This window comes from Pinus tabuliformis, chromosome 9 (assembly GCF_031772625.1).
Source record: "Pinus tabuliformis cultivar Carrire ecotype Pingquan chromosome 9, CPIR1, whole genome shotgun sequence".
NCBI classification, from domain to species: Eukaryota; Viridiplantae; Streptophyta; class Pinopsida; order Pinales; family Pinaceae; genus Pinus; species Pinus tabuliformis.
This window is the reverse complement of record NC_142307.1, coordinates 660756654-660774586: the sequence shown is the minus strand read 5'-3', so window position 1 is coordinate 660774586 and position 17933 is coordinate 660756654. Positions and strand designations below refer to the sequence as shown.

The window sequence follows — 17933 nt, the reverse complement described above, 5'->3', positions numbered from 1 at the left end:
CTATGATGAGATCTGGGCTCCAGTTGCTAGATGCACTATTATCAAATGTATATGAAGTTGGCTTCCTCCATGATGTACTTAAGGAAGAAGCATACTTGGAGCTTTGAGGTACATAAGAAAGAGACTAATGATCTTTGATTGAAGAAAGTCCCATATGGACTCAAGCAAGTCCCCTAGAATTGGCATGCCTGGATTGATGAACATTTGATGCAGAATCCAACCTCTCTTCAAGGTTGAAGGTATGTCTTTGATATTTGGTTTCATATATGCTAACAATTTATTTGTGACAAGATCAAATCATCTCAATGCTAGAGGGAGTTAACCTTTGAGACCAAGGTGATCCACATCTTGTGACTAGAAAAGTAACAGAGAAATGATGAGGACTTCCTTGTCAAGAAAAATATGTTGTCAAATACTTGGCATGATGAATTTCACTAAAACAATTAAGAGACTCCTCTTCAGACATAGATTTGGTGGATCACACGATGAGCCGACAATTAGATGAATCCTTGCTTTGCAACATGTAGTGTGAGCCAGATAGCGTCTGGACATGTATATTGATGTTGCAAAGCTGGTATGGAGATACCTAGATAACGCAGTGATTCATGGACTAAGATACATTGTCAGAGACTTCAGAGTTCATGGATACACTGATGTTGACTGGGCTCTAAATGTTGTTGACAAGAAGAGCACATCTAGGTGCTGCTTTAGCTTGGGGTCTCACATAATTTCCTGGGTGAGCCATAAGCAAAGTCTGTTGCTTTGAGTACAATAGAGGCAAAGTATATTTTTACTTGCATGGCTAGCTGCGACGCATTGTGGTTGAGAAAGCTCTTTGGAGCGTTGCTTGAGTATGTGTTGGACACAACTATGATATAATGGGACAATAAGAGTGGGATCCAACTTTAGAGAATCTTGAGCCCCATGACTAAGTCAAAGCACAATGAGATTAGATATTACTATATCTGGGATATGGTGCGGAGAGGAGCAATGAGGCTCCAACACTTCTCGTTTGATGAGCAGGTTGCTGACATTCTTTAGAGAGCAACCTGGAGTAGTGGAGAAAGTATCCCTTCTGGGAAGGGATAACGACTAATCAAGAACATTGAGTTATACTCTTCCCCCTTGTCTTTTGACTTCCATTAATTTGGGGGGTGGGATGGAGAAGGGGAGCTCCTAGGGTTGAGGGAACTCATGGACAATAGGATGTGTCTGATCCTTACCAGAAATGGTAAGTGGTATCTCCCTTATCATCAAAGTAGGATGTGTTTGATCCTTACCTTTCATGGTATGTGGTACCTCACCTACTATCGAGTATACCCTAGTATGCATCCTACCCACATGCTTGGCTTGTTGGGATTGCCACCCCTCTGGCCAATGGGTGAGGAGACTTGGGACATGTTTGATCCTTACCTCTCATGGTAAGTGGTATCTCCCCCAAGTTAGTGGATGCATGTGTTCTACCACTTGATTCTTGAGGATCAAGGTGAGAAGATCAGCATACAATAGGATGTGCCTGATCCTTAACAAAAATGGTGGGTGGTATCTCCCCTATTGTCATTGTAGGTCGTGTCCGATCCTTGCCACTTGTGACAAGTGGTATCTCCCCCCACTGTCAAGTTCAAGACTTGACCAAGTGGATCATTTTGCTTCTTCTTTAGATCAAGACATCATTGTTCAATCGATGAGCAGAGAAGAGATGAGTTGAGATGGGATGTGATGAGATGGATGCCTTATTGATGCAATTGTGATGAGACATGTACACTTTTTGATGAGACTTATGATGCAATTGGAAATTCCTCCCTAGTTGAGAGGGAGTGTTGAAATTTGGGGAAACTATGGGATGAATTCCCCCAAGAGAAACCCAACTTGCACCAAAGAAAAATTAATTTGGGTAAAGAAAATTATTATTTGGCTCTCCTCTTATTAAGACCTTTGTTAAATATATTTAAATATTATTTGAATTTAAGTTTTCCCTCCAAAGTTACAAATCAGCCCCATATATGTTCATGTCGCCCAAGGGACATGACCCTTCATAGGTGGAAACAACTATAAATAGGCGTCTATTCTCCATCATTTGATACAAGTAACTCAGAATTCTAGGGCACATCATCTACGGCTTATTGGAGGCTACTTCTGCGGCCTAAAATGGCATATTCTACGTCTATTTAGGGCAACTTCTGCGGCCTATTCTGAGCATCTAATGCAACCTCTTCCTATGATTTATATGTGGCCTTGTCACCCATCTTTGTAGCCCCTAATTGTGGTATGAATATGGCCTAATGGAGGCTTCTATTGTTACCTAACAGTGTAGGTCTAAGCCCTCAATTACAGTTGGTTTAAGGCTAGAACAAACCTATTCTATGTGCTGAAATTACTTGAGAGGAAGCACAGGTCTGGAAGGGTTTGTATGATTGAATTTAAGGGTTGCCGTAGGCTGGTTTGGTGCCCTAACCAGGGCTGAGTATACTCAGGACTTCAATAAACAAAACAAAGTTAATTAATGACACTTTTGGAGGTATGTATGTGTGTTTCTCTATGTAAGGTTTGCTAAGGTAAAGTAGTATGGTTTTGAGCAGTGCTTTGAGAAGCCCGTGAATAATGTGTATAATTGAAGAGAGAGTCTGTGGGTCAAGCAGGTTGAGAGGTCATCTTCTATACTATATGATGAGTGTCCTTATATGGAAGTAATGTGATAGTAATGTATGGCACTTATTGATCAGTAGTATATGACAATATGTTTATGATAATAAAGTATATTAGTGGCACTTATGTATGGCAGTAATGTATATCTTGTGTATATGGCATTGACTCTTAACAGTGATGTGTATGACAGTGTGATATGTGACAGTGGTTTTATGGCAATGTATTTATGACAGTCCTTATATAACAGTGATATGACAGTCCTTATATAATAGTGATATGACATAACAGTGCCTCTATGGCAGTTGTGTCAGTGCCTCCATGACAGATGTGACAGTATATATGATAGTGATGTTTATGACAGTGTTGACAGTAATTCTTGTGACAAGGATAGGAGGCCTTGTGAATTGAGAGGTAAGTCTGTTGCACGGTTGGCCCTAGGTGGCCAAATGTGATTGATGATGAAAGACGTGTCTCATTCTTATTATACTTTGTATCTCAGTTCAACATTGATGAATATCTTATAGAAAGAGAAGACTTGATTTATGGGTTTTCCCCCTTGTGGGGTTTTCCCTAGTCTCCGACCAAAATCCTGGTGACTATTGTGTATGCTTTTTTTATTGTTCCTTATTGTTTCTTTGCATTGTTGTTGTTATTGTTCTCTCTACATAACTGCTAATGAAAATGATATGATGTTATGGGCTGAATGTAATATGAAAATATTGAAAAAAGTTTAAAACTGCAATTATCTTCAGTAGAGAACAATCTAGCCCTAAAAATTTACAATAATAACCATAGAAACCCTACCCCAAAGAGAATACCTAGTCAAACAAGCTATGCCGCCCTCAAACACCACCTGAGCTCCAAGTCTCCTATCAGCAAGCAAGGAACAAATGTTAACTAAGAATGTCAAGGAACAACGGGATATGGATTGTGTGGATCTCGATAATAAAGAGGATATCTAATGAATCAAAAGAAACAAATGTCATGCCCAGCGACGACCAAAATGCCCCATTGCCATTCCAACACCCACTAAGATCCATGAACCCCATCACCTCTCCCAACAAGCCCATCATTTGGAGAACTCGAGGTGGGTCAGCCTAGGACAAGAAGAATTTTGAATGAGCATCCTATGATCCCTAATAACCACCTATTTATCTACCTATCATGCTCCTACAACCTCTAAAACTTGAGATCTTGTGAGATCATCAACTAGGTAGATCCTATGGGAGGGCGGGGGAGGACGAGCTTCCATTTGGCCTAAAGCATTGGGAACCAATCTCCAAAGATCTAAAAATTGTAGGCAAAGATTAGAGTCCAAACTGAACCAAGCCCTCCTAAGACTAATATCAAGAGGATCAAGGTATCTTAGAGGAATGAGCCTCCAACACGCAAGGGGTCCGAGGAGGAAGAAAGCAAGGGGAGCCCCCTTACTATTAAATTCACCTCGTGCCCCCACCTAGTACATTTGTCCATGAGCTTAGCCTACACCACCTCCTCAACCCAAGCAAGCAAGGAAGCCTTCTTCCTTCCTCCAACAACCTACGCCCATGAATTTGATGTCTTCGTTCCAGTTCAAGGATTACCTATTCAGATCAAATCTAATCTTCTTTGTTCTTGAGGTCTAGGATTTTTGTGTGGAAGGCATAACATGGCGATGAAGAGCTTCTTATGCTTTGTTCTTGGTAGCATTGGAAGGTCTTTTACATAAGTTTCATGTCTTTGTATGTAGGAGATGGTTGATTGTCTCTCTAGGTGCTTGCTTGGTGGAGTAAGTGATTTATGACTTCTTTCCTATGTCTAACTTAGGAAAGCTACAATAATTAATGTTAATTAATTATTGTGGACTACTAAGCCAAAGTACTAGGCATAATAATTTAATTATTTAAGTGACTTAGATATGATCTCAACCATTGATATCAAGTGAAGCGAGATCTAATCTCGATCATAAATCACTTAGGAGATTAGGGTTATGGATTTGGCTTAATAAAGTCGTAAAATAAGCCTAAGGGAGAGTTGAAGACACAATTGGATGAAGCGATTTTCTCTAGAGCGAGAGGCTCAGCTAGACAAAAGAGAATGGAGGAGTGCAACAAGGAAAGTTCATGGATATTTCCAAGAGGTCGAGTTCAAGAAAATGAGAGGCCGACTAGTTGAAGCGCACATGACGTCGAGTTGTGGAGAGGCTAATTTATGCAGTGGACTGATTTTCTTGAGTGCACAGGCATCGTACAAGGATCACAAGAGAGCGTCGAATTGTTGGTGTCAAGGTGGGGGAGTTTCTCCATGGTCGAATCCTATAGGAGGCTTATTTTCTAGTGGGCCGAGTTTTCCAGTGGGAGCCAAGTTACAGGTTCGAGCAGTGCATTTTTTCTGTGTGTTTTTATCTGTGGCTCTAGGCCCAAAGTTTTACGACGATTTTAATGAAGGAAATTTGTGATGGGTGTATACTTAGTGTTGAGGTGTTAGTGATCTATCTGATTTTATTTTTCCGCTGCAAATATTTTATTTCATAAGTTAAATACCAGTGATATTATTTTCACAACAATTCATAATTTTATTTAATATTTTTTTTAGAATAAAAATTGTTGAAGTATAAATAAATCTGGACTAGTATTGGAAATTTTACATGGTATCAGAGCTACAAAAACTCTAAAGCAAAGATCTGAGATCACAGAGGTTTCACAGCAATGTGTTATTCCTTTCTATTTTGCAAGTAGGGTTTTCTGGCCAAATTCAATTCATCAAGTGGCATCAATGGGCTTGAGATATGAAGACAGATTCGATGGGACTACTAATTTTAGTCCATGAAAGGAGAGGATCACTATTGTTCTGAAAGTAAATGGTTTGTGGGATTTTGCAAACACAAAGATACAAGTTCCTTCTAACCTTGCCCAAAAAGCCGAGCACAATCTGAAGGGCGTAAAAGCAATGGGTTATTAGAAAATCGGAAAGGCAGAAAGATTTTCTTATGTTGATAATTACTTGTGATATTCTTATGTTCTTATTAACTTTCTTATGTTCTTCTTTTATCTTTGTTCCATCAAGCAATTATCAAAAGCAAAACATGAAGATCAGGGACACCAAATGTAGGCAGACAGCCAGGGCTAAAACCCCTATATAGGGGAAAACCCAGTCAGCGAACTCTTCCTTCAGTAGATTCAAAATCAAGATGAGATAGACCAAGACCCACAGACCTTCCTCCTCCACCAATTCAGCGCTTCCTCCTTGTAAATGTCCTTTTCTTAGTCTTCCAAATGGAAGCCCTTGAAAGTGCAGCTTCAATCCAGAACTTTGATCCAGCAACAAAATTTTTGACCCAACCACTCCAGAATTTCGGTCTCCCCAGCAAATGTAGAATTTCGACCTTCCAGCAAAACTCCAAAACTTCGCACATGTGAGATGAGACAGAGAGAAATCGAATTCTTGACCTTGAAAGAGACCTTCTTCTTTGCCTTTAGACTTGTCCTCCTCTTCCTTGGAATTTTGCACCTTTCCAGCTATAATTTAATACAAATCGAACTTGCTTCACATCCACTTCAAATGAGGTTGAGTTGCTCCAATATATAGGCTTCTTGTGAGGTCGATTTAACCTGTTTGAGGCCGACTTGTCCTTCCTTGAGGCTGACTTGGTGTCGGAGGCCTAGTAGACCTAAAATACGATAAAATAAATTTCTTCTTTGACAAATAAATCCCAAGAAGGGTTTTTAACTAGGGAGGTATATATATATATATATATATATATATATATATATATAAAGTACATGGAAGACCTCAGAAAAACTCATGAACTACGAAGAGTTTAGGCACATTCAGTGCCACGGACTAGATACCTAACCAGGGTTATCTATCCGAGTAGGACTAAGATGGACTAAAGCTTTCAGCCACTCTAGGTACCATCAAGCTTACTAACTAACCATCAACCCAGGGATCTAGGTGCATATCCAAGGTCAAAGCTCCAAGACCAACGCCACCCTCCCTCTTCGGGATTTAGACATCAATACACAGGCCGACCAGATGTCCTCCCAAGCATCCGCCATTAGATGCTTCAACTCTCTTCAATAAATTAAATATATCCATTTATCCAAGCATGCTTCTCAAGTGTTCATCCTTCTTTATGGAGAGATTTACCTGTTCAAACACAACCCCAATCAATAATAAACTTTCAAATATACAAGTAAACACAAACCTTCGGGGTCCTCATTCATTTGGATGTTGTTTGTATCATCAAGTTATCCATATACAATTTTGTTGGAAGCTTTCTTCTTCTTCTTTCATTTCTTCAACAACACCAAATATATTCTCAGTACTTCTCAAGTCTTTTTCACAAACATCCATCTATCATAATGTGCCCTCCTTTTCAATTGGGAGATATACACTTTCTTCAATCCAGGCTTCCTCTTAACTTAGGGATATCAACTAATTTCTTCTTTTATAACATCGGAGAGACTTCAATCTTTCATGACTACATCAAGGTCATCTTCATCATCATCCTTATAGCTTTTATTCATCATGCTTATACGGACATATTCATTATATTAAAGATTATGTCCCTACAAAACTTTAATAGAAAGTACAACCAAATACATATATAGAAGCATGAAGCTAACTATATCAAAATAATGGAAGTGTGCTTTAGATAACAAATATCCAAACCTAGATAGGTTCATAATCAGTAAGAGACATATACTTCTAAACTTCAACTTCTTGCTAGGGTTTTGTTACAAACACTAGATTACAACATAAATCAATTTAATCAATCCCATTCTATCTAGGGCTTCAATATTACTTCCAAAGATATGTGATAGTTTCTACTATAATTATTGCAAACCCTAGATTTTATTTTTGATACACAAAGCCTTAGATATCAGAAATTCAATCAAATAACAATTCTACTATGCATCTAATAATTGTAGACTTTACTAAGGTTTGAAGCAAACCCTAGACTAAATCATATTTAAAACAATATCATCATATCCTAGAATATCAATCTCTACTAGGGCTTTGTTATAAACCCTATAATTTACATGAGCAACAACAATTAGGTTAGCTTACTCGAATGTACATATCTAGGATGCATTTCTTATCAATATTTACTAGGCAAACCTAGAACACAAACATTAATACATCAAAGTTAGATATACAACAATTTATTCAGACTAGGGTTTTGGTCATACGAACGAATATACACCTAGGGTTTCATCCTATGACCTTATCTTACTTATAAACCTTAATTTACCAACCCCTAAAGATTTAGGGCTTCATTTTAAATATTAACAGCAAACCCTAAAGGACTAGGCTTTTTATTATAACAATATCAAGACTCTAAACAAGAGAATATGAATCTAGATTTCATCATTAACCCTAAGTAGACTAGGGTTTCATAACCCTTAGGTTAGGGTTTTATAGAAAACCTTTTAGGGTTCCATACAAATGATCAAAATATAATGAGGGCAGATTCAATCTAATGATTAATCACCCAAACAAGAATCTTTTACGATTCAAAACCCTAGACATAACGAGATTAGTAATGTAGAGAAAAATTTAAAAGAAGAATGATCGTACCTTTATATAAAGAGATCTTTGTAACAAAACTTATAGGCTAAGACATACCTTGGGTTGTTTCTTAACAAACCTTGTAGGACATCAATGCTTGAAGGGTTTTAATAGAACTTCTTTCACACTTCAAGTCTATCCTTTGAAGTCTTCTCCATGATCCTTGAGCAATTAGCAAGCATTCCTAGCCAAGGAAAAAATATAAAGAGAAAGGTTATGTTGTAGTGGCTACAACCACCCTCCAAAATTTTGCCTTAGCTTCGTTTTGGAGCCTCCCTACCAACCATCCTTAGCAGCATGTCTTGCACTGTCAAGTACATAGGCTTCAGTTGGGATTCAGTGGCCTGTCAGCCTGTGCATGTCAACTTGTTTGTCTCCCTCCCGCAGATCGGCCTTCCGGACTTAGACTATTTGTTGGCTGAGAGGCTCCCCTAGAAAATTGCACAATTATAGAGGGGAACCAGCGTTCCCTCCAGAAATTGCGCAAATCCGCTAGGCAGCCTGCTTGGCTCTAGAATTGTGCAAAACAGTCAGGCCATCCTTCGTCAGAAAACTGCGCAATTTGACCTGGCACTGGGCCTTAGCCCAGAAATTGCGCAATGCCTGACAAACAACCAACCCTGTTCAACCCAGAAACTGTGCAATTTTTCATCCCATGCTTGCAGGCTGTTGCATGTGCCTTCAAGGTGATCGGTTCCCTATCCTAATTTGCATGCATGCGCTGCTTTTCACAAAATAGCAAAAAGAAACATGCAAAAGGCATCCCTAGATTTTAGGGATCTATTTTTAGCAGTTAGAGCTTTCATGCAAAGGTCATTTTAGAAACCTCCCGCCAAGTGTCGCTTTTCCCTAGATTTGTGGCATGCGCATCATAACCTCGATCTTATCAAAACTTATGTATCGAATGTTGCAGAGCTCATTCCTCACATTGATCTTGCAACTCTGACATCCCACATCGCATATAAGAGTCTTTGGCACCTTCATCTTAGTTGTTTCAGGGTAAGTCTGCTTCTCATGTCTTGCACTGTGTGTCTGTTGCTTTTTGTTTTTCACTTGTGTAAGTGTTGTCTACTTGATTTCAATGAACTCTTGTTGTCGTTTTAATGTATGTTGGCTTGTAGAAGCACCGTTTCAGTTTCCGATTGCATCTCATTGCGGTCGCATGCATGACGCTGGTTTTCGCACCCGACGGTCGCCGTTGCAACAACCCGCTTCACACACATGCATGTTTTCCCGTTTTTTGAATCCTGCACTTACTGTTGGCATGCATGATCGTTCCCTCTTGTTTACACTCAGTTTCACCATGCATTCAAACTTCTCATGTTTTCAGTCGCCTGTCGGTAGGTCTAGGCTGCCTTGGCCCGGACCTTGCCTTGCCCGGCTAGCATTGTGCATTTCTGGAAGTGAAGGCTCTGCCTTCCCTCCAGAAATTGCGCAAGTCTGGCCCAGCACTAACTTCCAAGCTTGATTTGCGCAATTCTAGGAGGCAGTGCTTCGCTGGCCCCAAAAATTGCACAATGCAATTTGTTGGTTTTGCATGTCATTGCTGACTAAAATTGTGCATTGCATAGTTTCAGTTCTCAGCATGCCAGGTTGGATTGCGCATTGCGTAGTTCCAACAGTCAGTCAGCTTCCCGACAGTCCGAACTGTGCCTTGCGCAGTTCCAGCAGTCAGTCAGCTTCGCGATAGCTCGAACTGTGCCTTGCACAGTTTTGGTAGTCAGTCTCCTAACCTCCTGGTGAAAATTGCGCAATCTTCACAGACAGTCACACAGGTATGTTGCATGTCAGTCCTCCAGTTTGTTTTGGTTTTCAACTGACAGATTGCTTGCCATGAGTGTTGCTATGTCTCCAAGTATCACAGGTGTTCGTCTGCCTCTCAGCAATACAGGTACAGTGGCCCCAGAAAGCAGAGTCAAAGGACATCATTGAGAGCGCAACTAGGGATGCAGTTGATCAAGTGTCTATGAACTTGCCTATCTATGGAGACATCAAGTTGTTCATAGACAAGGATATCAAGATTAAATGGCAACGACATCACAGCGAGAAACACCATTAGCAGCAACAAAAGGTAGCAGACCTACGTGCGGCAAAGGCAAGAGGAATGTTGTTGATAGCATAGAGGCAAAGCAAAGCTGCAAGTTCAAGCAGATCCACTTGTGATGAGAGTAGCTTTGGAGATTGAGGTTATGAGGTGACAACGCGACAAGAGGATCGCACGAAGGCAGAGAGAGAAACAGAGAAGGAGTTACAGGTGTTGAAGCGACAACTCAAGGAAGAACAGGAGCTTCACAAACGAGAGGAGTTGCAGTAGGAACAGGTACAGCAGGAGGCGCAACATGCACAGACTGATGAAACTGCGCCCATACAGGTTATAGACCCATCCCAGCAACTGGGACGGAGCAGACAGGGTGAGCAGTGTTGTCAATCACATGCAAGGGTGTTCAGGAGCATGGATGTCATTGTGCGCACGCATGCGATCCCACCCATTGGCACACTCACCGAGGCAAAGACAACAACCAAGTCCGACTAGAGCTGAACATGTATGTCGACAAGTTGATGCGCATAGTCACTAGCACACACTTGGAGATCAGCACAGACACTATGCATCAGTATGTTGTTGGTTCAGCTGCACTCAAGACGATGATGCGCATGTTATCAGACGAGTTGGACAGAGGAGCCATATCAATGTACCCGAATGCAACGAAGGCAAGAGTTCGCTTTCAGCAGGATGTCACCATTGAGCGCGCGGACACCATCACGAACGACCAAGCTTGGCATTAGTTCGCCACCATTGATCATCGCGAGGATGTCGAAGAGTTGGTCTTCCCACAGTTGTCCGAGTTTTAGTGATGTCATGCATGACTTGCTCAAGCCTATTTTGTCTCACATGGGTACATGTGCAGATTATATGTAACATCTTGTTAAGTGAAAGTCCAAGTGTCGATAGTTGAATGTAACAGTCATAAAGTAGTTGAAGAGTCATGAGGGTAGGTGAATAGTCACAAAGGGGAATGTCAAGGGTCACCCCGCCCTTTGCTATTTATAGAACCTCATAACTCATTGTAAGGGCTTTTGCACAACCAAGCTTCCGATACGAGTATCTTAGAGAAAGCTTGGAGTGTATTATAACGAGCCTTGACTTCTCCACGGTGTAGAGCTAATACATCTCTTTGGAGGAGCAGTCGACAATGACTGTAACGTTTTGTTATCGGGACTAGTGGTTGGTCATGGTTGTACTGTATGATTGGAACTTTCACTTTTAATATAACAGAGCCAGCACGTTTCATGCATATGTTATTGTGTTTCAGCTATCTGGGTTACTCTAATGATATATGTAGATGTTTGCTTACACATGTATGTATGGACTTTTCTATATATGGATGTATGAATCTTACTGAGGCGTGTTGTTGGTTTAACCAACACTTTGGATCGTTGGCTCACTTGCCTTCCAGTTTGTGATGCATCTTTGCTCGTGTGTTCCCTTCCAAGTTGCGTGCTTTCATAGGTTTCCAAGGGGCACACTCACCCCACTTTCCGTGTGTTAGAACCGTTCATGCACCTTCCTTGGCTTGCTGCACATGTCACACCCTTGCTACCAACAAGGACATCCTACTTACCTCTGCGCGCAACCGTCGCCAAGGCAATACCGTACGACCCACTGTTGGGACTCCTACACCAAATGATCTGAGGTCAAGTTGGGACTTCTTACCGGGGAGATCCCCTGACATGTTGGTGGGTCCAAGACTGTCAATAGGTTATTAGCATATAATACAAACACATCTTGATAAGAGAGGGAAACCAAACATAAAAGATAAGACAAGGACTAAGATAGTGATATTTGGTAATATGGTGAGGGCTCCCTCTTAATCCAATCTTGAGGGATACCTACAACTTTATCAAAATAAAAGGTGTTCTAACAAGACTTGTTAGACCTACAAATTCTAGAGATCAAAAACATAAAGGAAAACAATTCAAAACTTAGAATAGAAGACCAAGGGAGGATATGTGTAAGGGAGGACTTAGTAGTATAATTCCTTGAGTTTTGATTCTTCTTCAGCTTTGTTCTTTTTAGATGGAGCTTCATCAACGACATTTGCTTGATCCCTATTTCTTTTCTTATTTCTTGGATTCTCAAGACAATGACTCTACTAATGTCCCATCTTGTGGCAATTGTAACATTAAACCGTGGATAGGTCCATTTTCTTCTTCGGTCCTTGGAATTTCTTGAATATTTCCTTCTTTTTGTGATGAGCAGAGTAAGCATTCGAGGTGTTTTCTTCTCCATTCTCCTTTTTGTTGTTTACCATCGATATTTTGGTTTCTTCTTGACTACATGCATTCCACGTTTGTTCAAATGTTGGCATATCCTTCCAACTGTTGAGTCCTGATGTAAAGGTACTCCAAGATTTAGGCAATCCTAGAAGAGCACTAATTACGAGTTCCTTTTCTGGGACAACTTCATCTATTGCTTGGAGTTCATCTCTAATTATAGATATCCTTATAAAGTATGATGAAACAATATCATCATTTGTCATCTTAACAGTTCTTAGTTCATTCTTGAGGCATGCTATTTGACCTATGTTCTTCATTGTGAATAACTTGGAGAGAGCCCCATACATTTCTTGAGCAGAATTTATGTTTGATATGTATGGAATTAAGTTATCCATGCACTATTAGATTCATAACCACAATTTCAAGTTCTCTAAACTTCATTTTCTCTGCATTACTTGATTCATCAGTAGGCTTCTTGATTTTTCCTTGAACAATATCTAAAACTTTGTTCTTTTCGAGAATGAGATCTATTCTCTTTTTCTAGGCCCTGTAGTTGGAGGATCCTTCTAGTTTGTTCTATGCCTTCATTGAGTTTGTCATTGTTCATGTAAATAGTAGGCTTGTGATCTCCCTTTTAATGTCCCTTTTCTTGATTTCCTTTCTCCTCAATAGATCCTTTAACCTGCCTTTTTCTTCCTTCTTCACCTTAGCTCTAATTCCATGTTAGAAAATCAGAAAGGAAGAAAGATTTTCTTATGCTAATAATTACTTGTGATATTCTTATGTTCTTATTTTATATTTGTTCCATCAAACAATTATCAAAAGCAAAACATGAAGATCAAGGACACCAGATGTAGGCAGACAGCTAGGGCTAAAACCCCTATATAGGGGAAAACACAGTCAACGAACTCTTCCTTCAATAGATTCAAAATAAAGATGAAATAGACCAAGACCCACAGACCTTCCTCCTCCACCAAGTCATCCCTTCCTCCTTGTAAATATCCTTTTCTTAGTCTTCCAAATGTCAACCCTCCAAAGTGCAACTTCAATCCAAAACTTCGAACCAGCAACATAATTTTTGACCCAGCTACTCCAAAATTTCGGCCCCCCAACAACTGCAGAATTTTAGCCTTCCAGCAAAAGTCTAGAACTTCACACATGTAAGATGAGAGAGAGAGAAATCGAGTTCTTGACCTTGAGAGAGACCTTCTTATTTTACCTTAGATTTGTTCGCCTCTTCCTTGGAATTTCGCACCTTTCCAGCTAAAATTAACTGCATATCGAACTTGCTTCACATCCAATTCAAATGAGGTCGAGTTGCTCCAATATATAGGCTTCTTGTGCACTCGAATTACCCTGTTTGAGGCCAACATGGTGGAGGATGTTGATGAAAGTGTAACTAGGTTCGGTATTTACAAATGTAATTTTGATCTTTGTACTTGTCAAGAAAAAGAAATATTATTTTTGTAAATTATAAGAATGAGTTTCTTGCTCATTCCATAGGTCTAGGAAAGTCAAAGAGTCAAAGACATGTAAAGAGCTCTTATTGAGCATATGTGTAATATATATACTAGTCTAAAAGCCCCTCCAAGACAAGAACAATCCTCCAAGACAAGCTCAAAGAAGTCTGCAAGCAAAACGATGAAAGAAGGTAGTCATGTCGGCCTCAAAAAATATATTTAATGACACGTTGGCTCAGATGACACAACAGTTCAAGATGACATGTCGGCTTATTTAGGGAGACGCAACAATTATATATACCCAACTAGGGTCACCATAGAAGTTCAGATTTTTGGACAAGTTTGCAATCTCGGATGAGTACAAGAAGGAACAAAATTTTGGTGATAAGCTCAGTAATCTCCTCGCTTACTTCACTGCAGTTTCAGTCTAGCAAAAGGGTCACTGTGATATAGCCTCGGCATAATTATAGTGGACCTCGGTACAGGAAGAACAGGGCTACAATCTCGGTGAAGGTTAAAGTGCAGGAGATGATGAGATCATGACCTCGGCATTCATGATAGAGGAAGGATCTCGGTGTAGTCATCATTATGATTATGACAATAGTCGTGATAATAACGAAGATGAAGATTTAAGAACAATTGTATGTATATGTGTATAGATATATATATATATATATATATGAAGACCTCATTGATAAGATAAGGTTCTCGATGAAGGTAAAGCATTAGTGCATCAAGGTCTCAATGAAGGTGTAGCGTTGATACAGCAGTAAAAAAGATCTCAACATAGGAGCATTCATGGTGCAGCAGCAATCTAGCTGAAGAAGCAGTCATGGTACAACAATGATGATGATGATCTCAGCAGTGACTAATTAAAGGATTGGTGTCTTGGTCTTGGTGTGGCCTAGTAGGTCAAGGGTCACAATCTTGGTATTTGTCAATTGGAATCAATATAAGAAGAATTTTGTGCAGGTGTTCCTCTCCAAGAGGGAGAAGTTTTGGCCCTGGCAAGATGCCAACATCTTGTGTTCTTGTCTTTTTGTTTAGCTATTTGATGAACTAAAGAAGACACACACTAATAATAATAAGTGAAGATTGATATAAGAAGAAAAATTGAAAACACCTCACAAATAGTTATCATGCTAAGAAGAATCTAATCAACTCTAACTACCCTAGATTCTTCAACGTGGTATCAGAGCTAAGGTGCTAAAGTCTAAGGAAGGGCAAAAAAGAGACATTCAAGGATCAGGTTTGAAATGATGTGCAATGTTGCATCTCATCTTCATATCAAGGAACCGTCTCGGATATCATAGTCTTGATGGCAATCACAGTTTCGGGTTCATACTACAAAACTCAATCTATGTCATATCACAAATGCTGAAGCAACCATGATATTACAAAACCACAGATCAATCATCCTCTGCAATCTCGGGTCTGCAATTCTCAGGTGTACTTCACAGTCTCGGTGCTTCCAATGATGAATGGCTCGATGTAACAACAAGTGATACTACACAATAATGCTACATGATCTCAGTACTCAAGGATGCTTTATGTCTTGGGTTCATAGTGATGTTCTATACTACTACATGATTTAGGGATGCCACTATTGCAAGAACAATAATGGTCTCGGATCTCCTCAAGAAGAATTCAAATCGATGGCAGTATAATCTCACTTCGTGTTGTACCTCCTTAATACAAATATCTCACACAGTTCAGTTTCTCATACTTACAATATATCTTGGTTTTGCAGCATGTAGTCCTGGTGACATCACAGTATGCTAAGTGTTGCATACTACCTCGGTAAAGTCATAGTTTGGAGATAATGTTGCTAAGCAAAACTAGGATAAATCTACTTGGGCTAAAGAAGTGTTAGCTCCTCTATTCTGGGCAAGTAGTGCTAAGTCTCGGTGCCAAAAAGAAATGATCAGTATCTACACACTATAGTTAATACTCCACAATCTATTTATGTGTAAGCAATACAGTACCATATATCAATAATCATAAAGACCTAATAAGGAGTCAAAGTGCCTTAGAAGTTAAGATGATGAAGCAGTTTCGAACATCATAATAACATGTACTTTGGAGCAGTTTTTGTCATGCTTGGTGCTGAACAATGCAATTAGTCTTGGTAAGAGGTTTTCAATAATGCTCTAGCAAGAATCTCATTCAAAGAAGCATCAAGGTAAGGATCTCCTCTTCATGTGCCAAGTAAGTATCTTTCATGGTTATGATCTATCTTTGATTTAAATGACTTCGTTTTACAAATCGATATGTTGGTCCTTGCATAAGGAAGATAGTCTCAGTCCTTATAGATAGGTGAAGTCATTGAAATAGATCTCCTTTGAATTCATAAGATTGGAGACTTAAAAGAAGTTGGAAGAAGAAAAGATGGTCCTGAAAGGACAATATCAAATAGAGGAGAAAAAAGAAAATTCATGCTACTAGTTAGGATGGAAGGAGCTAAATGGATTCCATGATAAGAGGGAGTAGAATTCTTTAAGTTAGCCTCTCTCTATAAGTCGCTTTCTGGGCTCCTAGATCCTGCATGGAATGTGACTACAATATGTTATAGGATGTGGTGTAACATTATGGAAGTATTAGAAACAAGATCTCGTGACATCATCACGAGGGCGACTAGATTCACAAGGATAAGTAAGATACCTCTGTCAACAACTTAGGGTTTCTATGAAAGAAGGCAAGTTGTAGGCAACAATTTTACACAACTCAAACATTTAAAGAAGACTCATCAGGCATCAAAAAGGAAACATTTGCTAGATAGGGATCTTTGAGATCCTCCAGATTCTCTGATAGAATCTTCAGTAGCAGATTCTCTAATGGAAGCCTCATCGTAGGGTTGACTAATCTAGAGAGGAAGCAAGTGTTTCAACAAGAACTTTAATTTATGAAATCCATGAGATGATGATATGATGACATGAAGCGGATCAAGGGATTGAAGATCTTTTCAATCAAGGAAGCTGCTAGAAGAAGCCTTGATGACCTAAAGGTAAAAATAAGGTATGTAAGCTTGTGTTTACTATTATAATGACATGTCATATGGTTGCAGGTAACATAGATCATTACTTCTATCTTGAGAAGCATGATCAAGAGAAAAAGGATCTCCTCCTCTGAAAGGATGCAAAAAGACATAAGGCACACTAGATGAAATCAACATAATATGTCCTCATATGAAGTATGAGGTGGCTGATCACAACTAAGAAACTTTGATTAAAAGGCACCTAAGGAAGGAAGAGATTGTGAGATATGCAACCCTGATGACGGCAATCAACATCCAAACTATTAAGAAGACTTGACTAGAAAATCTCCCAAAAAGATATGAAGACTCTGATGGAAAAAATGTATACCCTTGACAACGGATATCTTTGGGAGATATGTCAAGATGTTGATACCTATAGAAAGATGTCATGATGAAGAACCACCTAGTAAGGTATGATTTGATTTCACGATATATTTTGATTTCTTGAATAATATCTAGATAAGTTCATGCAAGGCTACTTACAAGTACAACTAGCATTCATGTGATAAATGGAAGAAGCATGATGAGAAAGAAGTAGTCATATGATGAAGGTTCCAGATATGAAGAAGGCCACTTTCCATGAAGAAAGGAATGACATGACGAACTAAGAAGGAAAGTGATCGATGGTTGTTTCCCTACAAGAAAGAAGTTCAATTAATTTTCATGACATCAAGGAGAAAAGTTGATCAAGCAACTGAAGGACCCACAAAGAAGAAGTTGTTGATGTATAGAAGAGTTCCTCGCTAAAAGGGAGCTCTGATAGGTCCCTAATCAAAAGGGAGCTTGGATTAGATCACCCCTGATTAAAAGGGAGTGGTAGTTGTGTTTTTCTATTTCATGCGTCATGCACTAGACTAGGACTAACAGCCGTAAGTCTAGGTGAATGCCATGAATGGAAATGTAGACACATGATAGACACAACAATCTTGTCTTCACCTGAGTAGAAACAATGGAGGATTGGGTAA

General features: G+C 39.5%; 1 protein-coding gene across 1 annotated transcript in view; it reads right to left on the bottom strand.

Moving 5' to 3' along the window:
• Positions 1 to 17933, bottom strand: part of LOC149150402 (ABC transporter F family member 3-like) — a 189169-nt gene that overhangs the window by 45172 nt on the left and 126064 nt on the right. The gene's annotated exons all lie outside the window — the stretch shown is intronic.